Raw genomic sequence first — 13,382 nt, 5'->3', positions numbered from 1 at the left:
AAACCGGTAGGGATGCACCGGTTGACCGGCCAGAGATCGGAACCGGCCGTTTTTGTATTTTTTTCGGCCGGTTTTTCCGGAAGTGCACCCGCGTGCACAGACTACATTTTTATCATTCGCAAACATGTGTTTTGTGTAAAAGCATTTTGAAATCTGTGCGCAGGACATTAAGATTGCAAGCTGCAATGTCTGTAAAGCACAAGTTAATCCCGGAGATTAACAACAGTACATTCGCAGGGCTCTCAAGTCTCATCCATTCACTGTGAGATACACGCATTTCAGTCAGTTTACACACTCACACCTTGTCTTTCTAAGAGACTGATAACTTTTTCTGCTATATACAATTAATGGAAGAGGCGCAGGGAAGTTATCTGTCGAGTTTAGCTGTCACGAGTTTTTCACGCGCTCCTCTGATGTCAATCACGTGGATGCGTGGCGCGTGCACTCATAGAGTGAAAGTTAGAAGAGCAAGATCCGATTAATGCTGTAAATAACGCAGGTTTCTTGAATATAGCCAGATACGTGTTAAATCATGCTTGATTTATTAAAAAACTCTCCAACTGCTTTGCAATCAGAAGCTTTAGCTTACCTGAAACTAACCTGAAATGAATGAAAGGACCAGAGATGTATTTCATTATTATTGCCATGTAGTACTAAACATGTAACCTTCTCTCTCTCTTAAACACAGCTTAAAATACACGCTGATGGCAAGTGCTGCAATCCTACTGTATATAATACAGATTTCATTTTAATTTAGATACATTTGTATTTTTTAATATGTAGAGCAATTTATTTAATTTGGATACATTTGTCTGTCTTTTATCAGACTTATCAGTTGTTATAATTTATATTTGTGCTGGTCAGTTATGAATAATAGGTAACATTGAACTGCTAGCAAAAACTTGAGAATTTGGTGGGGCAGAGGGGTCTCTCCCCAAACAGATGTTATCTCACTCCAAACTTTTAAATAAAACCTGGGAGCCCTGCATTCGCCACAACAAACTTGGTCAGACATTTAAGTTCATCACCTGATAGAACACAATAAGTATCAAAAGTCTGTTGATAATACAAAACAGGCAAGACATTCAACCCTCACTCAACCATACATGTCATGGTCTCATTTAATCACTTACGTTTGTATTGAACATAGCCTACTGCACAGTTACTGCTGTTAATTTTAGATGGTTACAGTTATTGGTTTCAATAGCCAAACCAGTTTAGCCTGTTAAATACCAAATAAACATATTGTTTATGTATACTTTCATTCTGTCTTGTTTGTTGCTTGATAAGAAAAAAAAATCGTAAATCGGATCGGAATCGGCCAATTTGTTTGTTAAGAAAACCGGTATAAAAACCGACCATGAAAAATCAAGATCGTGCATCCGTAGAAACCGGAGCAAGCGCCCACAGTTGCCGTTTTCAGCAAGCTTAAACACATTGATGTACACGTTCTCTAATATTAGCATTTGTTACCATCACTGTAATACTGCCAGAGCTGTGTTCACAATGGGTAGATGTAGACCAAAGCAGCAGATTTGATACAACATAAAAGAAGATAATAGGAGGTTAAATACATAAGTGAAAGTCTGGATTAAATTATGGGCACCTGGATAAAGAAGTCATGAATGAATCAAATTAAAAGAAACAGATAAGAAAAGCACGCATACTGCCTTTCAATGTTGAGAATAAGATTTATGGACTGTTCCTTAAACACTAGAATGTGAGTTTATCTAGCTGTATGCAATTTAACAAAACAACATCCCTGGCTTTTCACTCACCAAGCAGAGACAGATAAACTGCACACATTATTCTTCAGGAAAAATGAGGCACTCAAGAAAAACCTTGCTCTGTCATGTAATTATGACTAGGTGATTTTACACAATATGTATATAGTAAGTAACATCCATGTATGGTTGTGCCGATAGACGATACTACAGTGTTTTACATTAACATGCGCATTGTGTGCTTTTCATCACATAAGAGGGCTTGTGGGCATCAATTTAGGCGAGAGAGGTTGTAACCTGTGGACTTGTAGGGGCGCTTTCCCAGACAGGGCTTAAGACTAGTTCCAGACTGAGGGGCTAATCACACCAACCGCGCTTTAAACGCTTCGAAACGCAAGGCGCGACGCCGCTCTTTATATTGCTAAGCAACCACCGAGTCAGCTGTCTTGTCAATCAAATATTAAAGCGTGAGCGCTGTTAACTGTCATATTAGCAGAAACTTTTAAAAGAGGGCGCTTGCTCTGACCTTGTTTGAGGGTGAGAGGTGCACAAACACGCAGGAAAGAGTGAGTAACTGCAGTCCGGTTCTTCAAAGCAACTGTAAACTTCCATCACTACAACTTAAGGCCCGCCTCTCCCCTCATTCTATTGGACAATGGAAAGACGCGAATGACGTTGGGCGCTTCTCCGCACTCAGCGCTCCTTCAAAAGCGCGTGCTGCGCTCTGCGCGCATAAACAGCGAGCAAACGCTCCCTGCCCATAGAATATCATTAAAAAAAGGCACCTGCAACTGCCATAACGCTTTTGGTGTGACTGGCCCCTTATGGTGCTTTTTCACTGCATAGTACCCCATGGTTTGGTTTGGGTCCGCTTATTTTTGGGAGCTTTTCCACTGGGTGCTGATACCAAAACGTGACACAAAAACACTGTAGATCACTGATTGGTCGGAGAGAATCATCACTATCAGCGTCATTGTTATAATGTAAAAGATTAGCTTTACCTTCATGCTAGTCGGTCTCAAGAAAACATGTTGTCATCTGTGCTTTGTTGTAAGTTCCAAACTCCCTTTTAACCGGGAATCGGTTTAATCGGGGAACACCATAACAGTTTTTATTCCAGACTTCCAGTTTGTGGCGGCACATTCACAACGCGAACGTCCATATATGCTTAAATGCAACTTAAAGTGTGTTGTTCCCGCTTCCTGGCAATGCCTGTGCTTTAATGATGTGCTCGGATTATTGTCATCAGTTTTAAGATGGTTGCGTTCATTACAGTGTTGCCCTGTTTCTTTTTTGTTCACCAGTCCAGTGGCTTGTCATAAATGAGTAAAAAAAAATGAACAAATAAATAAATGAGTAAACTATTGCCCCGCCCCCAAAACCATTGTGTATCGCCGATCTCACAGGCTGACGATAAGATGATCTCAAAATGGGGCATATCGCCCAACACTATCTCCATGTGTTTTATATCATAATATAATAGGGCTGCACAATATATCGTTTCAGCATTGACAGCGCAATGTGTGCATCTGCAATACAGCTTCTTTTCACTATTTCGGGTTTCTCCATGAAAAATCTGTGAGCTATATGCCTATAAGAAATGCAAGGCAGAAGTAAATTTTTCTCAATATGGAGCTTTTAAAGTCATCTGACGAGGTTGTACAGTAATTTTCATATCGCAAATATCCATAACAGAAAAAAACTAAATATTGCCATGTAAATTTCCCCATATAATGACCTTAATGCAGACAACTTGACAATATAGTAACCAACAATATATCTCACTGAGAAACGTGTACATTTCGAGTTACAATGCCATTGATTCATCACATAAAGTTCGAAATTAATTCAGAACTGAATGATGCACGGAAATAAAAATGTTTGCTACAGACATTCAGAAAAAAATAAATGGCCACATTAAGCACATTAAAATCATTGCAATAATCACAATGCTGCTTAATCTAATATCACCAGCCCTGATAACTGGCTGTTCAATGCTCTGTGATCTGTGAATGTATTGTACATATTTCATATACCACCCAATCCTGGCCTAACCCTTAACTAAAGATTGGCAGAGAGAAAGCAAACAAGCCCTGCTGCATGAGCTGCCTGGTTCACACCAGGGCAGATTAAAAAGTTTTTACTCCAGCAGTCAGGTCCATGTCCACCCACAGTTGGAAACTCCATCATATTGGGGTGGTTTCCCGGACAGGGATTATCTTAAACCAGGACTAGGCCTTAGTTTAATTATGAAATATAACTAGTTTTAACAAACATGCCTGACTAAAAACATTACTTGTGTGCATTATGAGGCTAAACAAAGGACACAGATGTATTTTAAGATATGTCAGTGCAAGTTATTTTCAGCTTGGACAGCTCTTATTTTAGTCTAGGACTAGTCTAATCCTTGTCCAGAAAACCACCCCATTATTTCTTGGGTCTCTTCTAAATGTGTGGCATGTTGAAAGATTTGGTAGGGGGAAGGAACCCGCATTATAAAGGTTTCTGTTGATTCTTTCACTTTGACAGTTATAGGGTTATTTCAGACTTCAATGGGATAAGCCATTGGGGGTACAATTCAGATCAAGACTCGTGCAAACTGAAAATGACAGAGGAATTAGATTTGATTTTTTTTCAAACATCTTTACATCCTTTCCGAAGTCACTCTGGTAAATGATCGGCTACTCATATTTCAGCTAAGCAGCAAGTAAAAGCCTTTACCAGAACTATAAAATCAGATCTGCCTTATTTCACAAGCATATCTTTGCATCTAACTTTACTCACTTTCACTTTTTTATTCAAGAAAGAAATGTTTTTTATTTCCAGCAATTCCATCCACCCACAGGCCTCTGTTTATAATTACCACTCCATTACCCATAAACCATTCTCCTTTGTCCCTCCAACCGCCATGGAGATAAAGAAGCAAGCCCGGAGGCCACCATGCACTTCTAACTACCAAAAAAAAAAACACAGCTCAGAACCTGCCAAATCCAGGTCTGCACAGTGCTTCTGAAAGGTCAGCACAACCTAACCAACTGGCTCAAAGAAGGAACAGTACTAAGAATAAACCATCTCTGGAATCTACTCTCGGAAAATTGGCTAAACAGTTCCATTAGTCCAAGCCTCAAATGCTCATTGATCTATCAAACATGATAAAAGGATAAAGTCTTGCTCTTATGTCTAGACTTGTCTTCCAAGCACAACAAGGGAACATTATGTAAATATATACATACAATATATACTTTATATAAAATAGCTACACATTAGTCACATATCTCCCTGCTGTAGCACATCACACATTTTCATCAATTTCAATTCATACAATTTCTTAACAAACATGCAAGTTCTTTTCTAGGCCCCGGTTTCTTTTTCCGCCAGTGGGTGCTCGTCACAACGTCAAGCAATGCTTAGGTTACCTAGCAACGACAGATTAGCTCTTAGCACTTTAAAAAGAAAGAGGAAAGCTGCGCAGTCACGTTGTCTGCATGCTTTTAGACGCGAAATGTGAAGCAAATGAGCATATGTGCTTGGCCATTTCTGTGGGTGCTCGAGGCGACACAAACTTAAAGACATCTCTCCCTGGGCGAGATTGTACTTAACATTTCTCTTAGTTTGTGATGTGCACACCACCGCGGGTCGCACTTCACCACCGCGGGTCGCACTTCACCACCGCGGGTCGCACTTCACCACCGCGGGTCGCACTTCACCACCGCGGGTCGCACTTCACCACCGCGGGTCGCACTTCACCACCGCGGGTCGCACTTCACCACCGCGGGGTCGCACTTCACCACCGCGGGGTCGCACTTCACCACCGCGGGGTCGCACTTCACCACCGCGGGGTCGCACTTCACCACCATCCTTGTGCTGTGGTTATGACAACCATCACAGCCCTACTCATCACCCAAAAATGTCCATACGGTTTCAGCAGAATCCTTTTACAATAGTTTATTTCTGATTACATGTAAAAAAAATGACAAGTAAATATCTTCGTTCATATACATGTATAATGCATATCAACTATTAGACTGAGCTAACGTTACCATGTAAAATTTATACAACGTTAGCTACAGGTTCTTGAATTCTTGCCTGGCTGCCAAACCTCTCTGTACAGTTGTGATCCATGCTCGTTCTCTTCTCTCGTCTTTAGCAAAATAAACATTTTATTTTTGACTAAGTAGTTGTTTTAGAGATCAGTTTAGCCACTAGCCAGACCGATAAATAAATACAGAGCGGAAGTTCACTTCAGTTCAGGCGCATAACCGTGATAATCTTTTCAGAATGTTTAAGTAAAAGCTTTACCACCATGTTTTAAATTAATGTTGTAGTGGTTTATATAAATGAAAGTGATAAAAAATTAGCCTTGATCTTTTTATTAAAAAAACTTCTATTTTCCTGTTCATGAATGTCAAGATGCTTTTTTGCTGGCCTGAGTAAATTCAAACCAGAGTTAGAGACAGCACTGAATATTTCTTGGTAACTTTATTCCCATTATGTTAAGCATTTCACAATGGCCGTGTCATTAACTTCGCACATGCTGAGCTGCAGGCGCTCTGGTGAAGAAGTGCAGTTGCCAAGGTTATCGACTGAAGGAGTCAATAATGTTTGATCACAAAAACAGCCATCCACAACTGAGACGCCTCTGTCCAGCAAACAGCACAGACAATGATGAATAGAAACAATTTCTCCTCTTTCACGTGTTAATAAATAAAATTACTCTAAATTACTGATTAACCGTGTTTGCATTCAAACGTAGCATCTGAATCTTACACCTAATGATGCCTGTAGCTGCTCCAAAACCCATAGATCTAGACTTTATTTTTACACAAAACTCCCAGTATGTCATTCAGAAAAGAAACAGCATGAATCTTTATTCAAGGGAGTTCTTTAGGCAAATGAGCTCATTGTATTGACACAATCCAACAATCGCTTTGGTTCATTCCGACACAATGTTATCCTTGTTTTCAGAATTACTGGGCAACTAGACGCGTGCTTTTAGCTGCCAATATGCTGTATGTGGGGGGTTAAGCTACAGGGTGCATTAAAACTTACTCTTAGAATGGTCATAATATTAAAACATAGATATAGCACATATCATGAGGACCACTTTTAGAGGCTAGAATAATCTTGACTCACGGTGTCTCATACACCTATGGGTCAATTTCATGTATATGTGTGTTCGGGGGAATTATATACTATAAAAATAACTTAATACATTTATGATGTGTTATTCTATAAAACCGATTTAGTTTAAATACATTTTCAGTTATTTTTAATAATAAATACACATTTTTATTTTGGTATCTCAAACTTGTAAATTGGCAGGCGGGCGACTGTCCGCAAAAATGTGAACTTTTCAAATTGGTTTTTAAAGTATTAAAAAATTAAAATATGATACTTTGTCATTAGATAATGTTATGTTTCCCATAAACAAATTTCACGAAAATTATTAGGATGTTAGAACATTGAACAACTTTTGTCCAACAATTTGAATGTCCTCAAATGTCAAGGTAATACAAATCGCAATCATGGGCCTTTTATTAAAAAGTTAAAAAGTATAAACAGTAAATATGATATCACATTTACCATTAAAACCAGGTGGTTTTTAGATTTTTCTCAAATATGGAAAAAATAACTACTTGTATTGGGTTGCTGGTACACTTTCAGTCAGGTGGTAACCTACAACCAATGTAAAACTAGAATTTTATCAAACACACTAGTTTATTTTAAAAGTATATTTATGAATTTGATATCACAGGCAAAAGCCAGCATCCATGTAGAAGTCTGTTAAATGTAAGTTCATTGCAGAGATCAGGTACACTCTAAAAATGGCTTGGTTATTTTTTAACCCAAAATGCTTGGTTGAGTCTGTTGGGTTGTTTTGCTGGGTTATTTTTTAACATTTTAAACACTTTTTGGGTAGTTTCAGTTTTCTGGTTGTTGGGTTAAAACTGCTGGGTTATTATGCTGGGTTGTTTAAAGAGGCTCAGGTGCTTTGCGCCCTTGATGTTGAATGTGCTCAGCAACGGTCCACGTGGAAGAGTCACTGCAGCAGTTGTTTCAAGGTAAATTTATATGTGTTTGTGAACATTTCATGAAAATAAACAAGATTATAACATTTTGCGAGACAGCAACGTGTTCATTTATACAGACTAAGGACGACGGGTGTAATTTAGAGGAATGACCACTGTTACCTCAGATCGCCATTTACACAAAATTGACTCGAATAATCGTTCTAAGATGTTTAATATGGCATATTAATAAAATTATTAAAATCGATGGTACAAAATCCCCATCACACGGTTGATTTATTAACTCATGACAATTTCTGTAAGCCTTTAACAAAGCAAGTCAAAACCGGAACCGAGTCGACCTCCGCAACCCCACTTCGGCTTTTTGTGTCACACACGCGCATAGTTTACCCAGCTTAGCCATAGCGACACTATTAACTTAAATTTAGTGACAAACGAGTTGCTTTCTCGTCATTCGATATGGAAAGACAGACCGCGAGCACAAGTTAAGGCCGTTTCACACGGTACGCGGCAACCGCGAGTGTTTAGTTCTTTTTCAATAGGAGACGTGCGGAAAGCGGCAAAACGGGGGCGGTTACAGAGGTGAAGCGGAGTTGGTCCACACGCCTTGCTCATGCACCCAAAATCCTATTCCTTCTCCGGACATGGTACTTCATGACAGGCGCCGTTGAAGATAAACATATTTGGACTTAATACTGCACAAAACGCTTCCAATACAAGAGAAAAGCTGAAGCCGCGCGGCGATTTTGCCGCTTACCGCGTACCGTGTGAAATGGCCATTAACTTTACCGGCGGCGGAGAATAGCTGAGCCGGCGTCTACACTGTCAGTGAGAGGCAGGGACAAGCAGCACTCAATTCACCGTCGATACGGCAGCTAACGCTGCGTTCCAGGCAACCTGTAACCCGTAACTCACGACTTCAAAACCACGACTCACGACTCTGAACTGGGAGTACATCGATCTAGTACGAGTTCACGGGTGGGAAGTCACGGGTTTGACTGCCGTTCCAGTGCACTTTCACCGGTAGAAGGTTGTAAAAACACGAGTTACAGGCTGCCTGGAACGCATAGGGTCGTGAGTCGTGGTTTTGAAGTCGTAACTCACGGGTTTAAAAACCTGCCTGGAACGCAGCATAACTCGTCGATAAATGAAAAAGAAACAGTGCGTTTCCAAGAACAGGTGTCTTATATGTATATTGCTTCGTCCTCTCTTTTAAAATTAAATAATAATTTAAGTGTTTGGATATGAACTTGAAAACATAAACGTATTTGTCACCAAGACGGAGGCTGCGTGAAAGTGACTATCGGTTAACAAACATTTATATGTGTTATATGAATTTAGATGTGTTATTGAGTCGTATTTGGTTACTATTTTATATTCATTTCATAATATTTTTGGGTTGTCTCCTGTGATTTTAAATTTGTATTGACCACCCCTGTGATCTGTGGTTGATACTGTATCAGAGATGTTATGTTTTTTGCAGAGATTAGATGTGATGTTGTTTACCCATTCTTTCTTAGTGTGCAGAGTTTTTACGTCCATCCATTGATGAGGCTAGCAAGACCTTCATACAACTTCAGCCAGTAAGTATAACATTTAATAATTCCTATTTAAAATGTATTGGGAATGTCTTAATTATCTGCAGCATTTAGTACTGCAGTACTTTATTCTTTATAGTCAGATCATCCTATTTGTCAGTCTGTGTGGTTTGCAGCCTTTGTTGTTGGCACAACAGTTAAAGGAGTGTAACACCAAAGTCATATGCAAACTGACAACAGGCCATTGCATTTTTGGAAAAAAATCTCACACGTGGTGGTAATGCGGCCAGGGATGCAAAAGGAAGCATTATAATTTTATAAAATGGATAATTCACTTGGCCCACATGGTTTTCTGAATACTTAAATCTGATCATTCAGTTCAGACCACTAAATTTTTTTTTCTGTTTTGTAGATTGCAACAAATGTGGTGGAATTTCTTCCCTGGACAGAATCCTCGAAACGCTTTCCTTTCGTCCTGGCCATGGGCAACATGTAGCAGATCTCTCAATCTTTTTTCTCAACCAGTCTCTCTGATGGAGCCAATACGGAAGTGTGACTTAAACTGCAATTCGGCCAAGATGGTGACGGCACACACGGCCTACTTTAAGCTTCAAAAATGCTCTTCACAAACCAGTGGGTGACGTCACAGACACTACTTTCATATTTTTTACAGTCTATGGTTTAAAGGCATATTAACTGCTTGAAAATAAAACCCCAGGCAATGTGCATTTTCCAAATGGATGAATCCTCTGCTGTTCGATTCCTTTGTACATCTTTGTTCGCAAGGAGTAACTTTAATAAATTAAGTATTTTTAGTCAAATACATTCCATACTGTGAAACTTAAAACATTTGTTCTGTTAAAAACTTTACACATCTATGAATAGTTTTACTTTTAATTTAACAATTACATTGTTTCTTTTCTTACATGCTGTAGTTTTGTTTATGTACATTTCAGTATTTCATTTATGTACTGTAAAATTACAAATTCTGTCTTAAATTCAAACAAATTGATTCAAACTGTTACATTGTTACCTCAATGTGCATGATTTCTGATATTTAATAAATATATTTATACTTGATGTCAGTAAGCAGTCCTTTAAATGATTTTGCAACTGCCAACTGTAAAAATGTAAGAGTTTGTTGTAGTTATTTTGCAGTCAAATAAACATTTATTTTGTGTTCACAATGGTCTTGATTTACAATAAAGCACATGATAAAAATAACCCAGCAAGAATAACCCAAACCCAGAATATTAATCCCATAAATGGTTCAAATGACTACACGTTGGGTTTTTTCAACAACCCAACCTGCTGGGTTAAAATGTGTCACCCAACGGGCTGGGTTACTTTAACCCAGATGTGTTCTGTCCAATATTTACCCAGCGCTGGGTTGCCAATTGGGTTGTTTTTAACCCAACCATTTTTAGAGTGTAGTGCAACAAGAAAGTCAAAATGTGTGCAACTGATATGAAAGCCCATAAAACAAAAATGAAAACATAGCCAAATAACTTTAATTTAAGTCATTAATTTAGTTACTATTTTTAGATTTTTAATATGCAAGCTAAGGTTTTCTATAATTGTTATTATTTTTTTAATATTGTTCTTAAATTTAAAGTTCTCAAAATTCTCAAAGTGTATTTTATTAATGCCACTATCAAATAAACAAACAATCAATCAATCAATCAGCATGACACAGGGAGCGCATTTAAACTTATCTGACAAATAGACAATGATTGGTTGTACCACCTGACTTTTTTGAATGGGATATCAAAAATATTTGATATGTACAATAAACAAATGTTGTACAATAAACAAAATGTTTAATGTTTTAAACACATTGCTCCTGACTGAAAAATATGCATTATATCAATTTTTTTTTAGATACGTTTTGTGAGCTTGTTTTGTCATTGACACTTATGTTAACAATTGATTGTGCCTTTTTCTCACAGTTTATCATACAGGTGTGGCGTTCTTGCTTACAGCACTCTGCATCCAGACAAATAATTTAGTTTACATCAAACGTTTTCATACTGAACAAAAATTTCCTTTATTAAAAAACAATAACAGATGTTACAAGTATGCATTATTTTATGAAATAAAATAAACTTGGTAGTTAACATGAACATCATTTCATGTTTTTGTTAAGTGTTTGACATGGTAGTTGAAAGCCTAACATGGTTTTAAACATACATTTGCTATAAAGTAGCTTTATCAATTATCTTACATATAAATTTGAACCAAAATATTCATATTACTCATAAAAAACATCTAGCATCAGGGACACTACAAAATTTGTCATGTGGCTTCTACAAGGATAAATAGATTTTAGTCAATCTATGTGACTGAAATACAACATGTTCCTGCATTTTAAAGACTTGTAATATTTAAAAAAATGAATGGTTTTGATGACCAAGTACAAATACTTTAAGAGGTCGCTTAAACTGGTCTCAGGTCAGCAGCAGAATCCTATCATGTTACTTCAAGTGTCAAATCTGTGCCAAGAAATCTGAAACCTACTTCATGATGTCCTGAACTGCTCATGCTATACTGTATCACAGACAGAATAATTAAAAACTGAAATATAAAACTACAAGTTCTGCTAAGTACATATTTGTCATGTTGTCAAAAGTAAGAAACAAAAACCTTGAAGAGATACTAAATGAATATGGACTCTCACACCTTTCCAGACCTTTTTCAGTTGTTTAGGATTACTGGTAAGGTTTTTCAAAAATATTACGAGTAATTACTAGACAACTAAACATTCGTACATATGAGCTTAAATAAAAAGAAATGTGCATACTTAATATAAAGATTTTAGCCACGTTTCACAACTTTTTAATAATATAAACGATTCTTGAAATTCCAGATGTTCGCTATTAAGAAATCTGAGAACTACAAAACTTTGTGTTTCCTGTTGTAATTTCTACGACTCTACAATTAATTTCCGTGACTATGAAATGGAAATCACAATTTAAAAACGCCTTGATTTTTCTGGTTTAATGACTCAAAATAATTGTATATATTTTGGTATTAAGATTCTTTACATAAACAAATACTATTTTAATCAACAGCAGCGGAGAAAAAAATGATAAACTGTGAACTGACTGGATGACACACATTTCAACAGCACAATGAAGAAAAACAAGAACCAACAAACCTCAGAGAGTTCGTGCACTCAGTCTCGCAGGAGTCTTTCTTTGGATCGGTTACTTTATTTCATTCTTCAGACAGAAGCGCTCCGGCTGCTTTCATGTTACTTTGTAGCGCGTAAGACGCTCCGACGGAAGAAAACCGACAAACATTGTATCCCAGACGCACGGCAGCTCAAATACTCGGATTAAAAAACTCAGATGGTCTTTCCATAATATCATACAGTTAGCCACCTAGCCAGAGAGATAAACAGTGATTAAGCCTATTAACTCCTCTAATTCTCAGCCTCTTGTGTGCATCAGTCCGTTATTTGCGTAATGCTATTGGAGCATCAGGGTCCTTTTCTGGTGTTGATCTATCGAGAGCATGAGTTTGATCTCCATACACACCGCTGTCGCTCTCCAGCACTAACAACGATCCACAGACCGACTGTTACTGCGAACCATTAGTATTTACGACTTCCTCCGTCGCTTTACGTTATTGGTTTGAGGGCGTTGTCATGGCGCCCGCTCCCGCCTCCCTGTTAGAGAGCAGTGTCCTCTTTTTCATTCTGGGGTTAACGTTCTGCGTGTTTGTGTGTATAAAACGAACATGAAATATAAGCATTGACTAAATAAAATATAACATATATAAAAAAATTCTGACAAACAAAAAATAACAACGAAAGAAATTAACAAAAAAACAACAACAACAACAACATAGAAAGACAGACAAGATGCAGTCATAGAATGCACTTAAGAAACATGAATGGCATTAATGAAATCAAAGAGATGAGATTTCCTACCAGCAATGACTCTTTATGGTGATATCCAGTGGCCTTGTGGAGAAACAAGAGATTCAGTTGGCAAGCCGCCTAACAGAGTAGCACTTTCCGAGTCTTGGCCCGAAACTCATTTCCTCACAAATGATGTCTGTAAAAGCATGTGGCTATATTCCTTCAG

The 13,382-nt window shown here is 37.9% G+C and overlaps 1 protein-coding gene across 2 annotated transcripts in view; it reads right to left on the bottom strand.

The window, feature by feature from the left end:
• Positions 1-12,894, bottom strand: part of dipk2ab (divergent protein kinase domain 2Ab) — a 54,403-nt gene extending 41,509 nt beyond the window's left edge. The window contains exon 1 of one of the 2 annotated variants that reach the window (XM_065294700.2): positions 12,449-12,894. The gene's annotated coding sequence lies outside the window, so the exon portion shown is untranslated. The remainder of the gene's footprint in view (positions 1-12,448) is intronic. The other variant, XM_065294701.2, reaches the window with a different exon arrangement.
• Between the last annotated feature and the right edge of the window lie 488 nt (positions 12,895-13,382).

Source organism: Paramisgurnus dabryanus, chromosome 22 (genome assembly GCF_030506205.2).
Source record: "Paramisgurnus dabryanus chromosome 22, PD_genome_1.1, whole genome shotgun sequence".
Classification (NCBI taxonomy): domain Eukaryota; kingdom Metazoa; phylum Chordata; class Actinopteri; order Cypriniformes; family Cobitidae; genus Paramisgurnus; species Paramisgurnus dabryanus.
This window is presented reverse-complemented; position numbering and strand designations above follow the sequence as displayed.